We start from the raw sequence: 20,683 nt of genomic DNA on the forward strand, positions 1-20,683 counted from the left end.
GCAAAGGAATAAACGAGCTAACCAAAGATTTTTTATTTTTACCATTAAGAACTTCTTTTCTTCTGTTACATTATTATGAGGAAGAAAATTCAACACTTATTTGCCCTTTGCTCTTTCAGTGATGGAGAGATGACCTCTTGAAGTCACTTTCAGCTTTAAGATTTGGGTTCTCTATTCTTCAAAATGTCAGAGATCTTTGTGGAGTAAGGCACAAAAGGAGGTGCTGGGTAGAAAAAGCAGGTGTAGGAAAGAGGCAAATTAATGTTCATTATCCTCCAATTTATTAGGGCGATGCCATCCTCTGCAGTAGTATTGAACCCTGCTGAGCAAATAGCATACACTCCAAAAGGCACTTTCTGGAACAGGGAAGTAGGGCAGCATCAGTTCTGCTACTCTTCCTGCCAGCAACGCGGCAACACACAGGATACATGGGTCCGGGTCTGTGACCCGGGTCTCCCAACCTCAGGGGCATATGCACATTCAAATGTGTTGGGTACTGACTGCCACTGTGTTTTCCTCCACTCAGCTAGCTTTCCCTTTACTCAAAGGGAAAGCTGGAGACATCCCTCCCTGACTAAATGGTCTCTATATCCAAAAAAAAAAAAAAAATGTAACTACTGTAAGGAGAGAATAAAGAACCCAGTATGTCTCTATTTCTATAATTACTTTTTTCCCTAAAATCTGAACTGTACAATCTGTGAGCACAGGCATTCCAGCATCAGAGTTGGGTTCTTTAATTTTGTATCACTCTATTACCCCCCAAGGAATTCAAATTTAACATAGTTTGCAGCTTAAAAGCAGCATAAAATAAAATCTCAGAAAATGTCATGGCACTGCATCAAATATTTAATGTCAGGTTCCCTTATGTTCATTGCATTGCAAAAGGCAACCACCAATTATGCAATTTTGGAATGATATTTTACTTTGTAATTAAAAACCAAGTTCCCTGTGCTTGGTATTTGTAGCACATATGTGCAAAGCGATTGCTCGTTGGGAGGGAAAGATGGTATCTTTGCACTTTGAAAGACCTCTGCTTACCACGCTGTTATAAATAAGCTGTTCTCTTTTGTCAGCATAGTGCACCGAACTTCACAGGCATATGATAGAGGAATCACCAAATAGCACGCAAGCATAAGCCGATTGTTCAGAACTTGGTATAAATTTTATTACACTGTTTTTTAGTTCAATATTACAAATATTGCTTTTCCTTACTTATAATACTGAAAACTTTATCTGATATGTTCTCAGCTTTTAATTGTTTTTCAACCCTAAATTGGCATTATTGGACTATTTGAATATAATTTGAATAACAATGTACCAGTTGATATGATGCTGAGGAAAAGAAGATACCTGTAAAATTGCCAAAAATATAACATCTTGTTTATGGTCTCTTGCTTCGCCTTGTATCATGCTATGAGAAGCATGCATTTTAATGAGGTCTCTTCGTTTGAAGTCCATTCGTCTTTATGCTGAGATGGTGGGGCTTCCTTCATTCTGATACGATGTAGCTTTCAACTTGCCTAGATAAGGAAGAGTACTACAAATCTTTAGGTATTGTTTCGTAATTTACTTTCAACCAATGGAATAAATGTTCTATCTACTGAGGTCCAATAAATCGAGGTACAATCATAATGTAGACATCTTAGCAAATGCAACACTATAATTGGTATACTAATAAAACCTCAAATATCTACACAACAAAAGTTTTCAGATAACCAGATCTTTACTCCACATGCACCAAATCCTTTTAATGTTTGAACAGTTTTAGGTGGAAATCATTCTTAAATTAAATTATTACACAATTTTCTACCACCTTAAATAAGGCATACTGATTGCAATAAAATTTTTTTCAAAATGACTCAGGGGCACTTGAGAGCATCAATTATTGTTTCGTACTCTAATATAAGATTGCCCTCAAGCCCTAAAGCAACGTTTTCCCTGTTATTAAATGACTCCATGCAATTGTTTTCATAGTTTTTGGTTCCTTTCTAGCCACTGAGAGTTTAACATTTTCTTCTTAGTCTTGTCATCGTGAATACGAAGAGTAAAATGTTGTCTCCTTCTTATGACTTTTACTCTACTTTGGGCTCAACAGAAGTTGTTGGAGCTATATAGGAACATGAGTCCACCGACACCAAATAAGGACTCGGGGGACGTGTCTATTGAGAAAGGTATGAGCTTTCTTGTGTGGATTTGGCAACATTCATTCGTCTGTTCAGAGACCTTTATGGCTGAAGTCCTCGTCTATCATTTCGGGTAGGTGAGCTACTACTGGTTTCTTGAGTTCTCCATAAAAAGGGTGTATTACGATGCTATTACTGACCCAACCTTCAGAAAAGCCAGGTAATTTACTATTGGTTCCTAGAAAGAAGTTTTAACAAGATGGAGTCCGTTGTTCTTTTCTTAACTATAAAAATAGTTTAGTAAACAAAACAAAGCCAGGAGAAAACACAGATGATAGCTGATTTTTTAAAAATTCTTCCTTAGTTGATACTATACTAAATTCTGAACATGTGACCTATTACAGGATGTAAGTAAAAATACTAGGCCTATTTTATAGTTTATTGAGGGTGTTGAGATAATAGAAGAATAAAAGCCCACTTATAACACAGTCCCACAGTATGGACTCTAAATGTACTGTTTTAGCAGAACTCCAGTATCAGGCTGGAATCATATTCAAGTCTATACAGTGTAATATTAAGAATCTAGCACTATAAAAACACAATGCTAGATTCAAACAGCTAACCACTAGGGAGATCACTAAAATTTGGAAAATAGGAGTAAAAAGTGGCTTTCATTTTACATTCTGTATTTCTATGTAGTTAACATTTTTAGCAACATACGTATGGGTATATATGAATGCATATATATGTGTGTAGGTGTGTGTGTGTATGTATAATCATTTTTCAGTTTAAAAAATCTTGTGATTACGCATACAACTATAAAAAAGGAAGATACCCAATTTCATTTCAAATAAACAAAATAAATTTCACTTTACTCTGTGGGATGACTCAAACACAATCAGAATTTTTGCTGCTTGCTTATTCCTTAAATGTATTCAAGTTAAGTGTTGTATCAGTTTGCTAGGGCTGCTGAACAAAGTACCACAAAAGAAACTTATTATCTTACAGTTCAGGGGCTGGAAATCCAAAACCAAGATGTCAGCAGGGTTGGCTCCTTCTGAGGGCTGTGAGGGAAGGGTCTGCTCTGGGCCTCATTCCTTGGCATACAGATGGCTGTCTTCATGTTCACATGGCATTCTTCCTTAACTTGTATCTATTTCCATATTTACCCTTTTTATAAAAACACCAGTTGTATAATAGACTAATTTTAATTGGATTACTTCTGTAAAGACCCTGTCTCTACATAAAGACATATCTTGAGGTACTAGAAGATAGGACTTCAACATATGAATTTTGGAGGGATTCGTTCAACCTATTCCAGGTGTCAATAATCCACAGACCTCATGGAGATCTGGTCAGTCGGACGATTTTATGCAACAACTTTGGGCCCACTGCCTCCCCAGTTCCACCATACATGCCTCCTTTCTCTTTCCTATCAGCTTCTGCTCACAATTCTGGTAAAGGTGGACACAGCTGCAGGCCACTTCTGTATCAGGCAAGTCATGTTTTTAGGGAAATAATTCAAAAGGTAGCTGGAAAATCTCTTTCTCTAAAGACAGAAATTTTCCTGGAAGTTGAGAGTCTTGCCTACACACTGCCTACACAGACCAAAACTGATGATTAATTTTTTCCTTAGAGAAAACATTATTGCTTGAAAACTCATTTTGTTAGGGCTGGCACAACAGCATATTAAAGTGTATTAAAACCAAAAAAAAAATTTCACACGTGCACATACCAATGCTGGGATTTTCATTTTACCTAATCCTGAATGAGAATTTTACCAGGAAAGTATAGATCTGGTTAACTTCTATTTATATCTTCCTAATTCCTATTTCTTAATTTCTTTACACTAAAACATCCAAAACGTCCCATGTATCTTATTTTAAAAGGAAATTTCAAAGATAATTGTTTTTATAGAATCATAAAGTAAAAAGAGGACCTTTAACAATTAGCCATTGCAAACCTTCATTTCACAGAGAAGGAAACTAGACCCAAAGGGGTACTGCTTGGTGATGTTGAGTTAATCACTGGAGGAGAATGGTTTTCCTTAGGTGAAGACCTCTAGGCTCCATGCATGTCTTCTTAATATTTGCAATTATGATCTAGTTTATAAAAAGGAACCCTGGGCCACCTGAGTGGCTCAGTCAGTTAAGCGGCCAACTCTTCGTTTCAGCTCAGGTCATGATCTCAGGGTTGTAGGATCAGCAAGGGGTCTACTTGAGATTCTCTCTCTCTCCCTCTTCCCCTCCCCATGCACTCTCTCTCTAACATGAATAAATAAATCTTTAAGAAAAAAAAAAAAGGAACCCTCACAGAGTCTTTACAAAACTAATGAATTTGTGGGGGAAAAAATGAAAACAAGAAAAAAAAAACACTGCATATGCACCTAAAATCCAGAATGCATTTGAGCAAATAAGGTCTGGTGTGAGAGGAAGATAGAACTAACTTCCAACACGTGCACATTTATATAATGAGCTTGTCCATGAAAATAGATCGCTAAAAGACGTATAGCACATAAAATATTGACATATTAAAACAGACCACATAAATCAATTTAAAGAGCTAGCTCCTATTTTTAATACAATGTTTTCATCATCTTTCTCTGTAAACATAGAAACCTATTTTGAATTTTTTAAAAAAATTTTCTTACTTTGTTATTCTGTTCTCCAGTCTGTAAATTATATTCTTCTTCCTTCCAAAACTGTCATCCACACTAAATCTGGAATGGGATGCTTGGCTAAATTTCCTTTGTGACGGATATTACAAAACCAGACAAATAATATTTTTCCAGGTATTTGGGACCTCGCTTGTTGAGTGAATTAGCACTAATAACAGTTAAAAACAATAACATCAACACATATATACACTGTTAGAAGCATATGATCATTTGATCATGACTACATGTATAATTAATTTAGGAACAGAAAGGTAGTTAGTTTAAATTCCATGATATGTTAATTTTGAAATTGTAAATGTATTCAGAATTTCAGGAAATGGTTCTCATAATTCCTAAATAGTTTATGCTTTTAGCTATTGGAATTCATTTTAGACATATCAATACCTAGCCCCAAACGAAATGGAAGGGTAAGTCAATTATTGCCTGAAGTTAGAGGAACAAGAACTCCTAAATAATGAAAACTTCAGAGGGATTCAAATGGAATCCCTTTTTGTTTCAAACTTAGTGATTGATAATTTTTCTAAAAATGTGTAATAGATTTTCTACTTTAGTAAACAGGGCATATAAAAATTGCTTTAATCTTTTTTTTTTTTTACGATTGAAACATGGCTGCATCTTGGAGTTATTGTCTGATGACAATTACAAATACATGGTGATGCAGATTTGACTGGGAAAGTGCGATATGCTGATGTGAATCTCTGTTGACACCAAGACATGGGTAGCCCACAATTATTTTGTTGCTTTATAGTCTTTGAAGCCCGTTGCTTCTCTGTGTGTATGTTCCAGTGACTCACAGACACTTAGCAGAGGGATGGTGCAGTTCCACTCTTTCCTCCAGCAGACCACCATGCATTCTGCCAATTCCTGGGATCCATCTTCTTCTTACAAAGAAATCCTAAGAAAGTAATTTACTTTATTGAAAATGTGAAGGCTTCTAAATCTGAATCGAGATAATATACGCATGAAACAGAAAGATTTCTTTCTTGACTTATCCAGTTTAATCGTATTGTGCAATTACCTATATGTATTATTTAGGTCTTTTAGGTAAAAAAATAGAATAAAGCATTGCCTTGAAGTCCTAAATATGTCCCTATTTTTTTGGCTGTTAATAGTTTCAAGAAAAATTATATTTTGGAGTGTCTGCCTGGCTGGCTCAGTTGAAAGAGGATGCGATTCTTGATCTTGGGGGTCGTGAGTTCAAGCCCCAAGTCAGGTGTAGAGATCAGTAAAAATAAATAAACTTGAAAAAAAAATAAAAAGAATAAATGTATTTTTTTCAGATGTTATATTATATATTTTGAGGTCTGAGAAAGTCTAAGTGTATAGGAGGTACTAAAGGAAAGGGTGCTTGAAATAAACAGGCTGTCAGAAAGTTCCATTCTGTAGAAATCTGCAATCTAATGGGTTTTATTGCAATGGAACTTCCATACACATATACATACATACATGTACCTAAATATGTATTTACACATATCCATGCATGGCTTTAATAGGATTACTCCTGGCGGGCCATTCTAAGAAAACAATGATATTACTCAAATTGCCCCATAAAACATCTTAGAATAGCAACAGAAGAACCACCATGCTAAGAGATATTTCTAGCCTCTTGTGACAGAAGTATCCTGACAATATAATTCAGCTACTGTTGGAAGAAAACGCCTCTTAAAAGATAAATATGTCAAGTAAATGACCACTGCTTTCATTGCCCTCAACACAGAAGGAACAGAGCCAGTCGTTATCTCTGCCTTTATGGTAGGGCTACACTGACTGCAGTCAGCCCACGCAGGGACCCTCTCCGAGGAAACGCACACACGGATCTAGCAGTGCCTGCAAGAGCCAAGATGACTCCCAGGAGGCCAGGCCCTGGGGCTCCACCAGTCCCACGTCCATAGTGCCCGGCCACTTCAGGGCCAGAAATGCGTTCTCAGGCCTTGTCCTGTGCTTGGTCACTGAGTCAAAGGGTTATCACACTCCTGTCATTGTTTTGTGTCCTGTCCTGCTCCACGTTGTGCAGCCTCACAGATCCTCAGTGTCAGTCAGACACGCGTTTCAAGTATTAAAAGATTCCGATCCTCTCCAAAATCCAATATTATTCAACGTCATTTATAATCCTGAGGAAAATTTTCAGCCACAGAAAATTCATAGTTTCATTGATGCCTTGGAAAGGTTAACATTTTCCAAAAAGCTTTTTTTTCCATGAGTAAAATAATATCTTCTATGCTTAGTTTCAGAGAAATATTATTTGAGGCAGACTCAGACATTACTTTTGTTACATTCATGACTTTCCACTGGCCCAACTTTTCATTGCAACTATGTGCCAAGAACACTGTAATAGGCTTTCCGGTGAGGTATTTTAGGCATATTCTGTGCCTTTGCTCAATCTGAGTCTTCTGCCTTCGCGTTCCCCAAACCCACCCCTGTCTGCTATTCATAACATGACTTACCACATCTAATCTTCTCTCACAACTGTTTACATATTGTTCTTCCTCACAAGCTCGACAACTTCTTCACATCGAAACAATCTCATCCTTGAACCTTCTGCTCTAAGTCTTCTACCCAGTAGACCCACAATGAACCAGAAGGCCTCCTCCAACCTTGGTCCGTCTTGTTATGTGGCATCTTGCCTCACTCACCTTCAGGGATGTTGTGGGGATCATGTGAAATGCATGACCTGAAAGTATTTGAAAATGAGAAGAAAACCCTAGTCCAAATGCAAGACACAGCTATTAATGGATAGATAATAAACAATAAAAATGCTTTCTTTGAAGACTGTTTAATTTTTATGGATGATTTCTTGAGCCAATTATCCTAGCTCTGTATTGACGTCTTAAATATATTAATCAATATAAAAACAGCATGAACATTTCTAAAAACCCTTCTAAAAATCGTATATGGCACGGAAGAAAGACAGAATTGATGTGTAATACTGTGTGCATGGCTAATGCTAGGTGAATCTGAACAAGCAAAATTAGTCAAAAGTAGCAGGTTAACCAATACTGGGGGATAATACGGAGAAACCAGCTGTGATGGTTAATTTTATGGATCAGCTTGACTGGCCACAGGGTGCCCAGATTAATCATTATTTCTGGGTATATCTGTGTGGGTAGTTTCTGGATGAGAATAGCATTTCACCAGTGGACACAGTAAATTACCCTCCCCATGTGGGTGGGTCTTTTCCAATCCCTTGAGGGCCCGAATAGAACAAAAGGCAAAGGAAGGAGGAATTCATCCCTTTTATCCTGCCTCACTAATTGATTTGGAACATCTCACCTCATCTTTTCTGACCCTGGGACTGGGATTTATCCTATCAGCAACCCTGGTTCTCAGGCCTTCAGACTGAGGCTGAATTATACCACTGGCTTCCCTGGGTCTCCAGCTTGCAGACAGCAAATGGTGGGATTTCTCAGCCTCCATAATCATGGGAGCCAATTCCTCATCATAAATCCTGCCCCCTCCGTATATAGATATAAATGGAGATTTATGTATCAGTCTATATATAGATACATATCCCTCTATATATAGATATAGAGATATCCTTACACCTGTTAGTTGGCTATCATCAAGAAGAGAACAGGTAAGTGTTGGCAAGAATGTGGAGAAAAGAGAACTCTCATGTACAATTGGTGAGGATGTAAACTGGATCAACCACTGAAAAACACTATGGAGGTTCCTCTGAAGAACCTTCTCTGAAGAAGCCTCACTAGCATTAGAAGAAAGAAAATGTCAGGACTGAAAGGGTCTGGCGTTATAACTTCCTGATCTTTCAAACCTGTCCGACTATAGAACACATCTGAAATTTCTGTGCTTCAGGAGTCTTGGTCCAAGTCACCATCATCTCTTACACAGATTCCAGCAATGGCGTGCTAACTGGTCTCCTTGTTCAGCTCTTGCTCCCTTTGAAACTGTAGGTCAGATCATGTCATTCCTCTGTTCTAAACCCTCAGTGGTTTTCCATAGCTCTCAAAATAAAAGTCCTGACCCTGCTCTCTGTTACCTCTTTGAGCTCACCCTCCATTGCTTTCCCACTGGCTCCATCCACTGCCTCCTGGCTGTCCTTTGAAAAAGCCTATCTCATTTCCACTTCAGAGTTTTTGTACTTGCTGTCCCCCATTGGAAGAATCTTCCTTTGTTCTTCAAATGGCTGGACAGTAATTTCTCGTTGTTTGGTCTTTGCTGAAATGCCATCTCTTCCAAGAAGCCTTTTATGACTACCTTAGTGAACTCTCACCGCGTATCCTAATACCTAGTCTCCCCACACCCACTGCCCAGTCTCCCCACATTCCACTCTCTGATCTCCCCACATTCCACCATCTAGGCTCCCCACATCTCACTCTCTGGTCACCTCATATCCCGCTATCTCATTTTCTTTTTTTAACACTTCTCACTTTCTGATATTGTATTTATTATTTGTCAGTAGGTTTGTTTAGAGGGTTTTTTTAATGTGTTGATTTTTTGTCTTTTCCTACTAAGATATAAGTTCTGTTAGGGAAGTCATTTTGTCTGTTTTACTTATTAATGTATCCCAAGGACCTAGAACTAAGCCTAGTGCATACCAAGTGTGTTGGCTTTGTAAAATGTCGACCTGGCTAGGCTAAACTACAGACCCCAGAATTCCCCTTCTATTAATCCAAGGGGAAACTACCCTTAGTGGGCCTGGCTTAGTCAGTCGGAAGGCCTTAAAGAGAAAGCTTAGCCCTTCTCTGAGACACAAGACTTCAAAAACAGCAGCTGGATGTACAACTGTTCTTCCCTCCCTCTGGATCTTTCTTCCTGAGTGACTGCTGCCTGTAGACAAGCCTAAGCTCGTGGGGCTCCAGCCTGGTCATGATCTTTCCTTCCGAACTGCCTGCCCCCATGGACTTCAGGGCTGCTTAGTGACCCCCATGATGGCATATGTAGGTCCATTCCTTGTAATAAATACACATATAATAGAAAACACTGGAAGAATATTCTATTACTTATCTATTGTAACAAATCACCCCAAAACTTTGTGGCTAAAAACAACAATAATCATTTATTATCTCTCATGGCTTCTATAGGTTGGAAATTTAGGAGTAACTTAGTTTGGCAGTTCTTGCCTAGGTTCTCTCATGAGGTTGCAACAGATGTTAGCTGGGGCTATGTCATCTGAACGTCTGACCGGAGCTAGAGGACCCAATCCCAAGGTGGCTCACTCACATGGATGGTCAGTTGATGCTGGCTGTGGGTAGGCATTTTCAGTTCCTCTCCCCATGAGCCTCTCCAGAGATACTTGACTATCTTCAAACAGGATGCCTGGATTCCTTCAGAGGGAACAATCCAAAAGACCAAACAGAAGCTGTAATTCCTTCAATGCCTTACACTTGGAAATCACACATAGTCACTTTCAAATTATTCTAATGCTCACACAGATCAACTTGATTCCATATAGAAGGAGGTTACCCAAGGCCGTGAAAATCAGGAGATGAGGATCATTGGATACCATCTTTGAAGCGAACCACAAATGCATAGCAAAATTTTAATATTAGTTATTTCTAGATATTGGGATAAAGTATATGCTTTTCCTCTTTATACTTCTCTGTCTTTTCTGAAGTCTTTGCAATGGACATATATTTTTTTAAATCAGAGAAAAATATGTGTCTCTATCTGTATGTATATATACAGGTATGTATATTTATGTATAGTCACATATATCTTGGTATATGTGGATATATATGTCATTATTTATGCTGACAGATCGAGTAAATAAAGTTCTCTAAATTCTTCTTATATTTAGGACTGAATTTCCATAGGCCTAAATATAAAATTTCATTCCTCATAATGTAAATAATTTGAGGCATTTGTAAGAGGATGCACCTGGTTTTGTTTTAGGAAAGAAATTAAAAAAAAAAAAAAGAATCCATGATACTAAAATAGAGAAGGAGGAAAAAGGAAAAACACTGTTGTACAGAAGAATGCCAGCTAGTAAATGTGAAAAACAGGACCGAATTTGAAAATCACTCTGTAACCATCACTGTAATAACGGAGTCAAGTAAGGATCATTCGTAAATGTTAAAATTATTGGGTGAAGAGTACTGGAAGACAGGATAGTCATATGATCACCCCAAAGATGATCTTTTAGTTCCAAAGAGAAAGATGGTGATCTGGTAAAATATCCTAACCAAGGGATCAAACTTAACTTCACTGGTAAAATAACACAGTGACATTATATAACGTTAACACATAGTACATATCACTCAGGCAGCATTCTTGCCCAAAATATTTAACCTGAACTTAATCATGAGGAAATAATCAGACAAATCCAGGAACATTCTACAAGACAGTTGTTTTGGACCCCTCAAAATATCAATGCATGTCAGACACAAAAGAGATAGAGGGATTATTCTAGACTACGTTAAAGGAGGTTAAGGAAATAGCCAAATGCAGTCAGTTATCTTTGGTTGGATCTGGATCAAAAAAAGTATAAAGGACGGTTGGGCACAATTCAGCAAGTCTGAATATGCACTCTATATTTTACAACATTTTTGCATTGTTGTTAAGTTTTTTGAGAGTAACCCTTTTTATTGTGATTTTTATTGGTTATTACCCTTGTTTCCACACACAGAAGTAGCATGTACAACTTAAGAAAATGTGTACACACACACACACACACACACACACAGAACTCACACAGAACACAAATGTGGCAAAGTGTTAAGAACTAGTGAACCTAAGTGAAGGATACACAAGGTATTCATTAAGCTCTGCTTTCATCTTATTTTTCTGTAGAATTGAATTTTTTCAAAATAAAAAGTGGGGTAAAATACAATAGGCAGAAGGTGGGGAGGAGAAAGAAAAAAGAGAAAGGAAGAGGGAGAGAGAGGAGAAGGGGGAGGAAGGAAAGATGGAAAGAAGGAAAGAAGCTAAGAAAGAAAGGGAAGAAGGGAGGGAAGGAGAAAGGGAGGGAAGAAGGTCCAGCAGGAAACATCTAACGGTGAAAGACCTTTAATCCTCATTGCTTAATCAAGAACACCAGATTTCCTTGATATAAAAGCTTAAATATAATGTTCCCATAATCAAAAATGCACAAAAAGCAAGATACTTAGAGATAAAAGAAAATTCATCAGTGCTTTTTATAAAATTTGGAATTAATATTTATAAATTAAATTTTAATACATTTATATCATGAAATGATATGTAGCCATCAAAGCGCTTTTTCGAAAAGTACTGAAGGCACCAGAAAACACTCATAATGTAACATTGAGTCAAAGAAGCAATAAATAAAACTCTATGTGATCTTCATTTTTATTTTTTGTTATAGTATTATTCACATCCAGGAAAATGCACAGACCTTGGTGTTCAGTTTCAGGAGCTTTGGAAATGTGTACACTAGTGTAACTACCATCCGAAACCACAAATAGAACATTTTCATCACCCCCACAAAGTCCCCTCCGGCTTCTTTCCAATTGACTCTCTTCTTCTATTCTCACTAGGCAACCATTTTCTTCTTTCTATCTCTATAGATTAGTTTTGCGTGTTCTTAGACTTCATATAAATGGCATTATACAATATTTACTCTTTCAGGTCCAGCTTCTTTTGCTTAATCATTAGATCATTACACTCTGAGATTCATTCTTGTCGTTGACTGTTTTAGGAGTTCATTCTTTGTATTGCTTAGTAATATTTGATTATATGATCAGACCATTTTGTAAATATTCCATTGTATAAGTTTGTTTTTCTTTCTCCCTGTCAAACATTAGGCTGTTTCCAGTCTGAAGTGTTTATAAATAAAGCCAATATAAACATTGCCATATCTTAAGGTTTTGTGGACATAAATTTTTCTCTCCTGGGAAAACACCACAAGTGGAGTAAGTGTAAAGCTAACTTTCTAAGACACTGCTAAACAATTCACTCAAATGCTTGTACTATTTTACATTCTCACCAGCAGTGATGAAAGGTCCAGTTGCTCCACATCCTCTCCAACATTTGGTGCTGTCAACTTTTTCATTTTAGCCACGCTAATGGGTTGAAATAGTACTGCATAGTGGATTTAATTTTCATTAATTTGCTGACTAATGAAGAGGCCACTTTTCTTTCTATACATATTGCCCATTTATAGATATCATCTTTTGTGGTGGCTTTATGTTTCTGATCTTAAGCTTAGATCTATGATCTCCAGTTAATTTTTTATGTTTGGAGTGAGATATGGGTCAAAGGTCATTTGTTTTCTGCTCTACGGATACTCAGCTGTTCCAGCAGCATTGCTAAATCATTTGGATTGACTTGCACATGAGTTGATCTCGATTTATTTTTTAAAAAGATAACAGGGGCGCCTGGGTGGCACAACGGTTAAGCGTCTGCCTTCGGCGTGATCCTGGCGTTATGGGATCGAGCCCCACATCAGGCTCCTCCGCTATGAGCCTGCTTCTTCCTCTCCCTCTCCCCCTGCTTGTGTTCCCTCTCTCGCTGGCTGTCTCTATCTCTGTCGAATAAATAAATAAAATATTTTTTTAAAAAAAAGATAACATACAGACAAAAAGGCTGAAAGTGATACTAAAAATGTTAGCGATGATTATTAAGTGGTATAATTATAAGTGGTTTTCTTGTTTTCTTTAGACTTTTCTGTATTTCCTTGATTTTTAACAACGAACCCATAATACTTTATAAATGAAGAATGTATAAAACATTTAATTTCTCATGTTTATTTTTTCTCTTTTCCTTAAACTGTAACATAAAATTTGTAAAATTATAGCTTAAAATGCATATAAGTAAATGTAACTTAAAAAATTTAAGGGGACAGACACATTGTAAAAAATATTATAAAAATTATTTTATATTTAAGCTCCCATTTTATGACCTTGATTTATATTGAATAATTCTGAAAGTCCATAAAATTTGCCAAGTAGAAAACTCTGGTCACTGCTTTTGGATATGAATACTTTGTCATTTCAGTTTTGGAATTATTTGTATTCTAATTACCTCTGTGCTGGCAAAGTGTTTTCCAAAGGCTCCGAGATCCCTTTTTCCTTGTGTGGGTTCAAAATTTACGTCACAGTCTGGTAAGCTATTCTTTGGAGACTCTTTGTTGTAAGTTCAAAAGTAAACATCAACTTTTATGTGTCTGAGTATCACAAATGCAGTCAAAATGAAAGCAGTTTTACTGTAACGTGGTATTATGCCCGAAGAGATAAATATATACTGGCAAAAGAGGAAGAAAGGCGAAGTATCAACAGTGAAAATTTATAAGTCATCAGTTTCGATCACAGAAATGTCACATAAAACTTTCTTCTTTCTGTTTTGCATTGCCTTTGGATTCCCCGAGTTTCGCTTGAGGTTTAAATTTCAGCCTTACAGGATCAAACACCAATTCTCTCGGTGTGGCTTTCTCACTTTTGCAGCCAGCTTAGAACATTCCATTCCACCAAAATATAGGCAAACATTTGGAAAACTCTCAACACACCTGGCCTCTGTTTGAGCAGTATGACAGCCTGGCTTTCAAGCTTCACCACGTTAATTTGTGGCACAAACATTAGCGGCACGCTTTGGGGGCTGGCTTGTATCTCGACTTGAATGTTGAGAATGGGGGTACAGGGAGGAGGCTCACAGCGGCTCCTCTAACAGACTGTATAACCAAACCATAAACTTGTACTCCCGAAGCTATGGTGCCAACTCACACATATGTAGTGGTGGAACCGAGCAGAACATTAGAAACCTACAAGAAAGCAGCACCGTCAGGAGCACATGGACCAGAGGGGAGCTTTGCAGCCTGCAACAGATAGTTCACAGGAAGAAACACTGACGGAAAAAAGAATCCTGGAAAAGTGATCACAAAACTGCAAAATGACCAGTGAGGACAGAAGGATTTCATGTGGAAACTTTTCTGCAGCTGTGACCATTTGTCTGTATTAACAACAGACCTGTTTTGCTTTGTTTGGGGGTTTGACATATTACAGTCTCCTGTGCTGTTCTCCTGTCTTGTGGAAAAATAAGAGGAAATGTAACCCTATGGAGTCTTCGTCCTATGTCCTCTCATTTTTCCCAGTTCTCCTGAGCTCGCCCCTCATGATAGACTAGATGAGAAAGCCTTCGAACTTCAGCTATAAAGTCAGGAGGAAAGGTTTGATCTTGGCGATTTTAAGTCAGACCCTAATGGAAATGAAATCTGTCCACTCTGGAAACCCTGGCTTTGGTGCTGCGGTCTCATGTGCAGACTGGAGGGTAAGTGGCTGGGCTGGAACCTGGAACAGCCTCCCCCTGCCTTTGCCCAGTCTCTGGGCCTCACAATTTCCATAACTGCCTCTCCCAACCCCACGTCTCTGCGTGTTCTCATCCAATCCCAATTAACACGTTCATCAGAAGTGGTTAAGTGCCCAATGGTGACAAAGGCAAGCTACTGTACCAGGAAGTGAAATAGTTTCCTCTCCTCCAGGACAAATGTGAAGTTACAAGAACACCAGGTCAGTTCAGAAAGTATTACTTTTCAAAGACCAGTAGATGAGATCCTAGTGTTTTATTTTTTTAAGCTTAAGGAACAGGATATGGGATTATTTAGGCAAAAAAGGAGAATATTCTTGATGCTTGAAGCCTGGCACACACACACACACTTACTGATTTGTTTTAAGAAAAATTAATTTGTCTTTGGATGATTACTGATTTGAAGACAAGTAGAGTAACAGGGTGCACGTCTACCATCTTTTATCCATTGTTATTACATGGGATCTGGAGGGAAGATGGGACTATCTGTCTCTTTCCAATTCCTACTTATGGATGCCATCCTTGCTTTTCTCATAGTCACTGCAGTGGGTTGCACTGTGGCCCCCAAAGAGATAAGTCTATGTCCTAGCCACCAGAACCCAGGGTGAGAGCTTATTTGGAAAAAGGGTCTTTGCAGATGAAATTAAGTTAAGGATCTCAAGATGAGATCATCCTGGACTATCCAGGTGAGCCCTAAATACAATGATAAGTGTCCTTAGACAGAAGAGGGGGCGCCTGGCTGGCTCATTCAGTAGAGCATGTGACTCTTGATCTCAGGGTCATGAGTTCAAGTCCCGCATTGGATGTGGAACCTCCTTAAAATTTAAAAAAAAAGAGAGAGAGAAACAGAAGAGAGAGGAGAAAATGGGGGCAGAGATTGGAGTGATACAGGCATAAGCCAAGGAATAGCTGAAAACCACAGTGTCTGGAAAAGGAAAGGAAGGAATCTCTCTTTAGAGTCTCTAGGGTGTGCGGCCCTGCCAACACCTGGATTGAGGCTTCTGGCCTCCAGGACGCAGACAGAATAGGTTTCTGTTGTTTTGTGGTCTGTTTGTTAAGCAGATTCAGGAAACTAATGCAGTCACCAAAGGTCTTTATCAGTCATTTCTCCCTCAATCACTTATTCATTCATTTGTTCAGAACACAAGCAGGTGATGTGTCAGGCACTGAGCAAAGCACAAGGGATGCAGAGCTAAAAAAATTATTCTTTTTGTTCTCAAGAGCTTTATAATCTGGTATAATCTGACATCTTACTGATGTCATCGTAATGTGTGGGCACAAGAAGAAAGAGGTCACTGCTTCCTGAGATGCTCACATTAGGGTTCAAGAGGAGGGAGACGTGAAAGTTGAGGTGTTGCTGGGTAAGCAGGTTGGGAAGAATGGGAAGGAAAGAATTCTTGGAAGAGAAAGGACTATGAACAGCGGTATGGAGGCATGAAATCATGTAACCTCTATAGGAATTAGTTGTTTTTAAGTAAAATTCCAAGGTAGGTGGCGTGAGAGAAAGGTAGAGGAGAGCCACATTAGCCAACTGAAGAGTTTGGGATGCATCACATAACAAACAGGAAGCCGCCAAGGGTTTTAAGCAAGGTGAGGCTATCATCACTCCTGCATTTTATACAGATCGTTCTGGTAGAGGTGGGAAGGGTGGCTTGGAGACTCAGCCAAGGCAGACGGATTTATTAGACAAGTCCTGACATGGTCTAGGTGGCAGATGATAAGAGGCTGAGCTAAGGCCTGATTGTGAAGCTAACGCACAGGGAGGGATACAAAGAGAAATTTACACAAGAGTCTGAGCTAGAACAGAGTCTGAGTTAGAAAGGTAGGAAGCAAGTAAAGAAAATTCAATCACTGTAACTAAGAGAGATGAGAGTATCAAGAGGGGAAAGCCAACAGTCAGAAGCCACTGAGAAGCCAAGTAATGCGAAGCCTGAGAGGAGTCCATTGGGTTTGTCAACGAAGAACCATCGGTGACTTTGTCAGAGCCTTTTGAGGGTAGATGTTATCAACTAGCTATGTCAGTTGCTGGCAAGTCCTTTAGCATCCTCAGAATGAGAGGGGTGGTCAACAGATCGGTATCTATCAGAGCGTGTTCCCTGCACTTGCCCCAGCATCATCTGAGAATTTAGAAATGCAAAACCCCAGGCCCCACTCTTACTGAATCAGATAGTCAGGGGTGGAGGCCAAAAGCCCCATGTTCTAACAAGCCCTCCATCTATTCTGATACTTGCTAAAGTAGCTTAAAGCTGGAAAACCACCTCCTCACCCTAGATAGGGCCTTACTACTGAGAATGTGATCCGTGGACTGGCAACACCAATACCACTTGGGAGCTTGTGACAAATGCAGAATTTTGACCCCCACGCCTGACCCACTGAATCAGAATCTGCATTTGTAACAGGATCCTAGGGGTTCGGATGCACATGGAGGTTCGGGAAGAAGTCCTGAAGGATTTCAATCTCAATTGCTCCCTTGCCCGACATCTCAGATTACGTATTACATAATTCCAGTGAATTGCTACTTCAAAGAATGGTCAAGAATTCAATAAAACATGCCCAAATTTCCTCCTCTCAAATGAAATAAGAAATAAGAGATAGACAATGGGCCATAGCTTACACGAGCCCAGGAATAGTCCCGGAGCAATCAAAGTATGTAGGTGCTTTCTAGTTTTTTGCCATTCAATTCCAGGTTAGAGAATATATGTTTTTCTTCAAAAAGGTAAAAAAAACTTAGCGAAGTGCATTTTATCATTCTAGGACACTAGGACTGTATTCAATAAAGTCTCCTACTTTCCTTGACAGAGACAGTTTCTAGGGCAAGAGGTAAATCTTTACAGGACTGAGTAGGGAACTGCTTATGCTAGGAAATCACGACCAGTAAGATCTGTACAATTTACTATATATTAAATAGAGCTCAATATTTTAAAGAGGTCGAGAACTATTCCATTTATTTTGTGTGAATATAGCTTAACCCAGAGGTTCTCAAAGTGTCCTCAGACCAGCAGTTTCCGCGTCCCCTCGGGAGGTCAGAATTTGCATTAGGCTCCACTCTGACCCTACTGGATCAGAATCTCTGCAGACGGGACTCGGGAAGTTGTTTTAACCCGTCCCCCAGTTGATTCTGATGCCCATTGCAGTCCGAGAAGCACTGATCTGGCCTCATAGGAAAACCCTTCTGCCTGGAGCGTCTCCTGTTTGCCTCTTCAACTCTTCTCCATTTAAGTGGTTTCATTTATCTTTCATGTCCTTTCATGGCTCCTTCTTTCCTCCTTCCTCTTTTTTCTTCCTCTATCTACCTATGTCTTTCCGTTCTACTTTTTCACTTCCTATTTCTTTCCTAGCTCACTTTAGCTTCGAACTGCCCCCTTCTCGAAGATGCATACAAATCTAGCACTTCTGCTCCGAAGTTTGCCAGCCTAAGCAAGTCTATCAGATAGCCATGCTCAGCATTATGGAAGAAACGAAACAGTACATCAGCCGCTTTGTCCTTGAAACAATGCAGCTTGCAGAAATGACAGTATTGAAGCAGCCATTGCACAGTTCTTCGGTATCACTAATGTGACTGTAATTAGCAAGAGCACTCATGATAGTCATGTGCTAATTGTCTACAGAATGTCCGATGGCACGGAAGAGTACAAGATTTTCAGTCTACGGGGCAATTTACCTGAACAATGGGCCTCGTTTTAGGATTCAGGGTTCATGCCTTCACCATGAAAGGTGGCTAATAAGCGCTGCAGGAACAAAGAGTAATAATGTGAATATTAATAAACAGTGTTCTTTTGTTTAACTAAAATAAAACTATTTTATCTTTACTATATAGCCTACTGTTAATAGTATAATCGCTCATAGTGATTTGGTAGTAAATGTGGTCCAGGCCTTTTTCTATGAGCTTTACAGTTACTAATGTATTTAAATCTTCCACAACCCTATGAGTTTGGTACCTGCTACCATCTCCATTTTACAGATAAAGAAATGGAGGCATGGAGAGGTTAAATAACTCGTCTAGAGTCCCATTGCTTGGAAGTACTGGAGATGAGATTTGCTTATACAGTCCTGCTTCTCAGGTGAAAATGAGTTGAACTACACAAGGCATGTTTGAATTTCACACTTCTTCATATTTCACACTAAGAGGCCAGATTTGTTAAATATTTTCATGTCCTAACACTTGCCGTTGGAAAGAATATGGGGTGGTGGGACAAACCCTAGACTGGGAGCCAGATGTCCTCAATTTTAATCTTAGTGTTATAGGCAACTGCTGGATGATTATGGGAAACGCACCGGTTTAACCTCAACAGGTAAAAATTTCCTCTCCTGTAAAAAGAGTATTACATTTCATTAGATCATATTTATGGTTTTCTGCAGATCCAATATTCTATGAATTCTAAGAATAAAACATAGTCCCAGGGAATAATTAAATTTAGGAATATAATGGTACACAGAAGCATAATTAATCAATTTTCTAATTATTCCTTTAGCTATACTATACACAAGTAAGATGGCATAATTCTTGATTATTAAGGCAGAATGAAGTGTTTGCTACTACACACATGAACAACATGCATAGAAATACATTAAAGCCTAAAGTACATTTGCTCAGTATAGGGGCACCTAGGTGGCTCAGTGGGTTAAGCGTCTGCCTTCAACTCAGGTCATGATCCCAGGGTCCTGGGATCGAGTCCCACATCAGGCTCCCTGCTCAGCTGGGGAGTCTGCTTCTCTCTCTGCCCCCCACCCACACATGCGTGTGTGCTCTCTCTCTCTGTGTCTCTCAAGTAAATAAATAAAAAACCCTATTTGCAGGGCGCCTTGGTGGCTCAGTGGTTAAGCGTCTGCCTTTGGCTCAGGGCCTGATCCCAGGGTCCTAGGATTAAGCCCCGCATCGGGCTCCCTGCTCTGCTGGGGGCCTGCTTCTTCCTCTCTCACTCCCCCTGCTTGTGTTCCCTCTCTCTCTGGCTGTCTCTCTCTCTGTCAAATAAATAAATAAAATCTTAAAATAAAAAAAACCCTATTTGCTCAATATAATAAAGGCAGAGGTGATGAATTGTATTGGTTTCCTATTGTTGCTGAAACGAACTATCACTAATGTAGTGGCTTGAAACAAAACAGATGTGTTTTCTCATAGCTCTGGAGATTAGAAAACTAAAATGTGTTTCACGGGGCTAAAATCAAAGTTTCAGAAGGGCTGCATTTCTTCTGGAGGTTCCATGGGAAAAGCCATTTCCTTGGCTTCTCCAGCTGGTAGAGGCTGCCCACACTCCTTGGCGGATGGCTCCCTTCATTCATCTTCAGAGCCAGCGATACCAGGTTCATTTCTCACATGCCATCACTCAGACCTCTGCTGCTTCTTTCTCCCACATATCAGGACCCTGTGATTTGATTGAGCCCACCTGCACAACCCTGGACAACCTCTCTAGCTGGAAATCCTTAGCTTACTGGCATCTACAAAGTCCTTTTGCTACATAAGGTAACACGTGAACAGGTTTTGGGGATTAGGACATGGGCTTCTCAAGGGACGTCATTTTGTGCCTACATGGGAGATATTTTAGGGTTCTCTAGGAAGGCTTCTATTTCATATATTTAAAAACAAAACAGTGTTTGTAGCAAAGAGGGAAAATATTCGATTCTGGAATATTGTAATATTAATGAAGTTCACAATCAGACAATGAAGTGTAAA

The 20,683-nt window shown here is 39.0% G+C and overlaps 1 long non-coding RNA gene across 2 annotated transcripts in view; it reads right to left on the reverse strand.

Moving 5' to 3' along the window:
* Positions 1 to 5,378: 5,378 nt before the first annotated feature.
* LOC103676975 overlaps positions 5,379 to 20,683 on the reverse strand; it is a 53,764-nt gene continuing 38,459 nt past the window's right edge. The window contains exons 2-5 of one of the 2 annotated variants that reach the window (XR_005834336.1): positions 18,674 to 18,740; positions 9,979 to 10,082; positions 7,245 to 7,471; positions 5,379 to 5,695 (exon numbers count right to left, since the gene is read on the reverse strand). This is a non-coding gene — a long non-coding RNA (uncharacterized LOC103676975). The remainder of the gene's footprint in view (positions 5,696 to 7,244; positions 7,472 to 9,978; positions 10,083 to 18,673; positions 18,741 to 20,683) is intronic. The other variant, XR_572280.2, reaches the window with a different exon arrangement.

The sequence above is a fragment of the Ursus maritimus genome, unplaced genomic scaffold (genome assembly GCF_017311325.1).
Source record: "Ursus maritimus isolate PB19 unplaced genomic scaffold, ASM1731132v1 scaffold_13, whole genome shotgun sequence".
Taxonomy (NCBI): Eukaryota; Metazoa; Chordata; class Mammalia; order Carnivora; family Ursidae; genus Ursus; species Ursus maritimus.